The sequence below is a fragment of the Myodes glareolus genome, chromosome 11 (assembly GCF_982192425.1).
Source record: "Myodes glareolus chromosome 11, mMyoGla1.1, whole genome shotgun sequence".
Classification (NCBI taxonomy): domain Eukaryota; kingdom Metazoa; phylum Chordata; class Mammalia; order Rodentia; family Cricetidae; genus Myodes; species Myodes glareolus.
The window spans coordinates 88003512-88011185 of record NC_142036.1 but is presented as its reverse complement, the minus strand read 5'-3'; positions in this window follow the sequence as shown (position 1 = coordinate 88011185).

Sequence of the window (7674 nt, the reverse complement as noted above, 5' to 3'; positions counted from 1 at the left end):
AATGATCCATTTTAGGAAAAAGCTCTCTTTCTACTCTTCCTGTTGATATACCCGTCTCATGTCCTGGTTCAGCCTTAGATGTACCCATGAACACACTAAACGACCTGCTGTGATACATCAAGTATATTCTAGCTTCCCCTTTTCCTTTCCCAAGACTATTTCTCTTGACCTTGTAGGAATCAGGGAACCCAGAGTTTCTTTCCGAAGCAGGAATCTCTGAGAGTGATACCTACCCCAGCCGGGAAAAGCGAAGTAGAGGCTGTTGAGAACAGTTAACAGAGGATGAGGCCCAGGGACAGAGAAAAATCAGAGGGAACAGAGTCTCCTCGCTGAGAGACTTTCCCTGGGTCCCACCACACCAGGAGTACCAGGTCTCGGAAAGTACATATTCCGTCTTCTCTGTGGTCTGTAAGGGTTAACACCATGTTCTGGGCAGAACAGAGAGTTCCAGATAAACTTGTCCGGACACACTCTGTCGACCAGGAGAAAATGAGCACGCGCCCACACAAGCTAGCTTTCAGCGACCCTCTTCTTATGGGAAGTGCCAATTCCTTTGGCACTCGGTATTGTTTTGTCTAAATGTGCCTGGCCAAGTGACCTTGCAGACTTTGCTCCTGGCCTCGTTTAGAATGGAACAAGGCTCTTGGAACAAAATGAGATCAAAGGCCCATTCAGGCCAGCTTCGGTGGTAGACTTTCTCAACTCTCGAGAGTGCCTCACTCACTCCGTTCCTCTTCAAGTGCCATGAACTTCCCACCCTCGGGCACCAACGTCAGGCCAATTTATTTTCCCTCTGAGGGGTTGTAATGCTTCCTCCCACCTTCCTGCCAGGGCTGGTGATGTTCAACAAATACTCCGGAGCCCCTGGGTTTGTTCCCTGTGCACTCTCTCCGGCTAGATCACACCTCCAGGAGCGCTGGCAGCCAACCTCCTAGGACTCTTTCCTCGACGTATGTGAACGACGCAGGACTGTCTAATTTCATATCCTTATGACTTCTCCTTATCCACCCCTTCCTTGATAGCATGAAACTATGAGAGGGCTCATGGCAGTGGGGAAAAGAGCAAGGTTTTTTATTTTGTTTCGTGCCTAGAGTTATTGCTGGAATGTATAAGCAAAAAGCGAATGTAGGGGCCATGAACTGGTAGATTCATGATGCAAACTTCCAACGTAGCTTCCTAGTTCTACCACACTTGGAGAACAAGACTTTCTGCTGCTGTCATTACTTAGAGGTTTCATCGATAACATCTTGGTTAGGAACGATTGAGTTTTGCATGTTCATAATGGTTGTTAGGAACAGTGACACTCAAGAGAACTTAAGAACACCCCAGCACAAGAGACTCTGTCCATCGTCTGTGATCACTCCCTCCGTGAACATCCACGTTTCTTTTGGAAAGCGGCACTGACTCTCCGTCTCTAAGTTTACTACGTTCCCAAACCCAGTTCCCATCCCTACAGTCTCTTGTGCAAATGGACAGTTTGATGTTTGCTTTTATACTAACCTATGACATTTGCAGACCGAAAAAAAAAAAGGCTTCATTTCATTTTTACTGCCTTAAGGAAAGACAATCAAAGTTTACCATTTGCCTTCCCGAGTTGCGCAAAGGAATCTTAAAGGTTCTATCGAGAAAATGTTTACCGTTCATTTTCAATTCAAAGGGAAACTGCTCTCACTTTTGATCCTGCAGGGAAAGCTAGGCGGCTGCCGAAGCACAATGTGTTCTTTGTGTTGGCCGAGGCTGCATGACAGGAGCTTACAGACCAAAGAGATATTCCAGCCACATGTTTAAAAGAACAGGCAGCAAGAAATGGCTTAAGTCAATTATAACCCTCCTTCCCAAACCAGCTTGTGGGATGGATACTATTATCCAGATACTTCTACCTAGCAGTCAGCCAAGCCTCCTCTTAGCTGGCTGAGTGTCTGAAACCTCCTTACCCTTGAGACCGACCGTAAAATCAACACACTGGCAAAGCAACAGTTTCACATTCCAAACATGCACAAAAACCAGGACCATAATTACCTCCACTGTAACCCAGTGGGAAAGTGAGGCACACTACCTCCTATCTTTACACTGGGCTGGGGACCCTGTCAGAACTTCCCAGAGGCCGAATAAACCCTCAAAGTTCTGCTCTTCAGATGTGAGGCCGTGTGCTCGCCAAGGCAGAAGGCAAGACAAGAGCGATCTGTTTGTGTGAAGACATATACTAGATTTAATGTTCATTTAGCCTTAGTTTGATCATTAATTTAGCAGGAAGTCATACACACACACACACACACACACGCACTCACACTCACACACACACACACACACACAATTAAAGTGCCACCCACAGGAGTGTGCTCAAAAAGACTGGCCAGAGAAGCTGTCTTAGAGTGCTTATTCTTAACACAAACAGATATAACTGGCTAGGTTCAGCTGATAAATATGGAAGGCCTATATTTTTGCAGGGTAGAGACAGACAAGCTGCAAGTGTGGAGAGATACCCTGGGTCAGAAATGAACTGGAGTGATTGAGGATGACTTTCCTCATGGCCCTTGCTTCCACATACACCCACACCTATGTGCAAACATGCATAGATACATATACACATGCAAGCTCAATGTCAGCCTGGTCTGTTAGAAAGACCATAAGTAGATGATAGATAGATAGATAAATAGATAGATAGATAGATAGATAGATAGATGATAGATAGATAGATGATAGATAGATGATAGATAGATAGATAGATGATAGATAGATAGATAGATGATAGATAGATAGATGATAGATAGATGATAGATAGATAGATAGATGATAGATAGATAGATAGATGATAGATAGATAGATAGATGATAGATAGATAGATAGATAGATGATAGATAGATGATAGATAGATAGATGATAGATAGATAGATGATAGATAGATGATAGATAGATAGATAGATAGATAGATAGATAGATAGATAGATAGATAGACAGAGAGTTAGGAAGTCTTGTCCTTTTCTAGGAAGAAGACTAAAAGCAGACCAACTTTTAATTTCCAATAATCTCAGAAAGGAGAAATTGTACACCAAACTATTTCTTGTTAAATTAGGCATTTATACCAGAGACCTCATTTTAGAAACTATAACATGAAGCAAAGGATATAGGCTCATGTTGTCATCCCAGCACTTGGGAGGCCCAGGAAAGAGGCTCTTTGGTACTTGAGAACAGCCTAGGCTACAGAGTGAGTTCTAGACAATCTGCGCTATAGTTAGATCTTGTCTCAAAACAAATACCCCTACCCAAATTAAAGAATTATGGTGTAAGCTGCAACTGTTTTAAGTATGAAAGTGCTATCAGCTCTATCTGGAGTAATCAAAAAGGACAGATTGCAACTCAGTAATGCCAACTGAGCCGTTAGTCTCATAAATGTACTTCATGAACTTTTTAAAAAATACACCAAGAAATAATTTTATTGTTTCAAATTAAATTGTTACATATACACATATATGCACATATAAAATGTCTCAGTTTAAATATATATATTTGAAACATACACATATATAAACATATATACATGTATATATCATATATATAGAGTCACTTAGTGTGATGACTAAATTTTTGGAAAAATGTCTTAATTTTAAGTCTGTAATGCATTTCAATCACTCTATGGGGTCTGGGTTATCTTAGCCTTTTTTTTCCCCCTTAAATTCTATGTGCGTCTCACATCATGCATCTTGATCCCATTTATGCTCGATTTAAATATGTCAGCAAACTAACTGAGCACTGTGCTAATGGCAACATGTGTCCTTTGGTCAACAGGGAGAGAAAATGTGTCTTTATCCTTTGGGAGTATCCAATGTAGCGAGGACACTGATACTAATTATCATTAACAAATGATTCTCCTAAAAGGGCTACTTTCCAAGCCAAGAAAGTTTTCTTAGGGATAACTCAGTTTATTAGGAGAGCAAGGAAGAATTTCTATAGGGCGTGGACTTTCTCTGCCATAGGAGGCCGCCTACTTCAGGCATCTGAAGAACCCAGTGATGTGGTTGTGGATGTAATAGGACATTCTCATCAATGACTAAGTGATGCTCAACACTGGATGTGAATACTTGTATAAAAGGCAAAGGGACAAGCACATGTCAAGTCTCCTGTGATTCTGGCCACAAGGATACACATTCTGCCTCTTGGGGGAAGGCTTTGACTGAAACACAAGACTGGCTCTTGGTTTTAGGTGATCTTTACATGTTCAGACATGAAAGGGGCAGAAAGCACCAACCAGCTGTTTCCTCAAAGCTTGCCCAGAAAGTATTCTAACAGCTAAGCAACAAGTGTACAATCAATAACAACCTGCAGAGGTCAGATTCATGTAATAGCGTTGCAACAGGTGAGATCTCGGTTGACTGACAGGTGCACCCCTTTGAGCTCCCGAGATAGGAAGTAGCCATTCAAGATGATGATTTGTCTCAGAGGTGCCTTAAATGAAAGGGGCATTTATTATTTACTTGCTGTAACTCTATGGCCACATGAAAATCATGATCGTAATTTTTTCATAAGAGTCCCCTTTCAAAGGGTTGGAACAAAGAAAGACTTGCTTTCAAAAGCATCAAGTCCTATTCTGAATGTAACACTGAAATGTCGATATTTACAACTACACTTGTAAATAATACTCTCTGTGTACCTTGGGGTGTTCCTGTGTATTGTGCTTCTATCTGGGTTTCGCTGTGCGTTTAACAATGGTTTTAAAGTTAGTATATAATGGAAAAAACCAATGGCCTAATAGATAATACAATGCATCTGAACATTAAATAACTGGAATAAGAGTGTGCTACATAATAAACCCAGTGTTTCCAGCTTCTGCAATCATTCAAAAGGTTTTTGATTCATTGCAGATTCTGAATTGCTGGAAAAATGGCAGTTAATCACATCTAACACCTATGCAAGAACACCTGGTGGGGGGAAGAGAAGGAACATGAAATTAACGCTCTGTGGCAGACTTAGACACATTATTTTAGCTTCACAGAATTGACTACCATAAGTCAAACTCAGGATACACAGAATTGATTTCTTTTGTAGGCCAAAATTGCTTTCCTTGATATATCAATTCCTTAACTGAACCTGACTTTTATTGATTTTCTTTCCTGAGCAAGGCCCACTGCCAAGAGCAGAGCTGTGAGTGTGTCTTTCCAGCACAGCCTCAAGAATAAAGCAGATCATGCCAAAACTTCTTTCTATATTGCAAAATGACTTTTCATTGTATTTTCGCAAGTTGGCGTAACAGTGTGCCTATTTTTAATCAGTTGTCTGCTGGGGGGTCCAATTCAATTGGAGAGAGAGAGAGAGAGGAAGAAAGAGAGGGAGAGAAACTAGTATTCCATGGCATCTAGTAGAAAGATAAAAATATTAATTTTAAATATCCATAAAGAACTTAAATGATTTACATGATATTAATTAGTAAGTCTTTCTACATTTTTGGAAGATTCTGCTATGAATTGGCAGTGTTATTTTGGTTCATTCATGTGGCTTTCTGTTTAATTTTGGACAGCTATTTATAAAATAGATGCTGTGTGTGAAACACTAAGTGTGTTCTGGGGACAGAGAGCCACCGTGAGACAGACAGATATAACAGAAGAAATTATACTTCCTTCCAGAGAATGTGTGGGTCTCTATAATTACCTGAGTGGCGAAGATAGCTAAAATTGGAGAATAAAACACACATAGCCTTCTTTGAATGTTGGAAGGCAGAGAACATGTCCAGAATTTGTTTAGTTCATTTTCTATGGGTAGATAAATGGCAGATCATAGAAGGCGAATCTCAGTTGCTCTCCTAGAAAGATCACTGAAATGGTGTTTTAGTGAAAGTCACTCTTCAGTATTTAAATGCATCGCACTTGTCCACCTATGAATTTCTGTTTCTAGAGAACTTGCCGAGCTGTATGGCCACCACGACGATCTTGTGATGGTGTCTTTTCACAGCTCCCACAATACCTGTTCTGCTGTTGGTACTTAATTCCTGGTCCCACCTCCTACCCCAGGCAGCCACTAATCTACTTCCTGTCTCTCTAAATTTGCCTTTTCTTGGACATGTCATAAAAACGGAATGAGAGTAAAATAGGTGGTCTTTCTGTATCTAGTCAAGCCCTTCTGTTAAAGAAAAACTTCTTAAATTCTTACTACATTAGCTGATTTTACAATTCACCGCGGTGTCTTCTGAGTCTTAGCTCCTCTCCTTGGGTGATTGGATGATTCAGAGCTCCAAGTTTACGGAGTGGGAGATGAAGCAGGACAGACTGAGTTTGCTTGGGTGATCAGTTCATGGAAACTAGAGACAAACACCTTGCTGCTGTGTGTATTTATGAAATAATTCAGGGTCTCAACAGGTGAACTGTAAAGGAAAGCATGAAAATTTAAATTCATTGTCATGAAGCTTGTTTGAGGAGGCCGCTTATTGGTTCCTGTCTGCTCAGCCCCAAAATAATCACACAGAAACTGTATTATTTAAATCACTACTTGGCCCATTAGCAATAGCTTCTCATTGGCTAACTCTTACATATTAATTTAACCCACCTCCACTAACCTGTGTATCACCATGTGACTGTGGCTTACCGGGTAAAGGTCCCTCTAGGCTACATGGCTTCTCCTTGACTCTGCCTTCTTCCTCCCAGCATTCAGTTTAGTTTTCCCCACCTAGCTCTGTTCTACCCTGTCAGGCCAAGCCAGCTCCTTTATTAACCAATCGTATTTGCAGCATACAGAGGGGGAATCCCACATCAGAAGCTTACTTAGTTTTGTATTTCAGTTATGCTAAATCATGTTAAATTGTTTCATTTCAATCCACTGCAGATTAAGGATGATCTGCCATGTGCTAAACGCAAGAATATGCTTGAAATGCAGCCTAATTTGCTCAGTGGCAGCCAAGGCCATGACGAGAAAAATGAAGATGCATTTCCAGCATGGATTCAGCTTGTTCATTTATGAAGTCCGATTCAAACGTGTGGTGCAAGTCCCCAGCCAAATGCTGGTTCCCCAAACAAAGTGGAGCTTAATACTTTATTCTCACCCCTGGAAGGGTCTAAATTCTCCAAGTTGTCCTCCAAAGCAACCACAGAATGCAGCTGGGGATGCAGAAAGCAAATACCAGGCTTTCTTCTGAAAAGGTATGAACATTACTAACCTTAAATTTAAATACAACATTGTATCAAAACCAATTAGCAAAGAAGAAGCTCATCAAGACAGCAGACCTTAAAAGTTACCTTTCTCAGGCTGAACTGAAGGGTCAATGCTTATTTAGAAGCTTTGTGAAATTGTTTTGGAAAAACAGGCTCAGCCACAGTCTTGGTCAGCCTGCACCTCTGCTGACTTGCCTCTTAGGCAAACACCAAGCTTTTCACAGCGCCCACCCACAGCCTCCGGGAAATGCATCTTCATGTGGTACTCTGAAGCCTCTGTTTCTGAGAGGGTAACAGGCACAGTTGGGTGTAGTGAGGGGCTACAGGCAGGCCTGCTTTTCGCCTCACCCGGCTCCTGCACGGCTAGCTTAGTCCCAGAAATAACAACACACAAATTGTATTCATTTAAGCACTGCCTGGCCCATTATCTCTAGAGAGTTAGTTACTGACTAACTCTCATATGCTGATATTAACCCATTTCTAATAATAAGCCATGAGGTGGTGGCTTACCGGAAAAGATTCAGCGTGTCTGACCTGG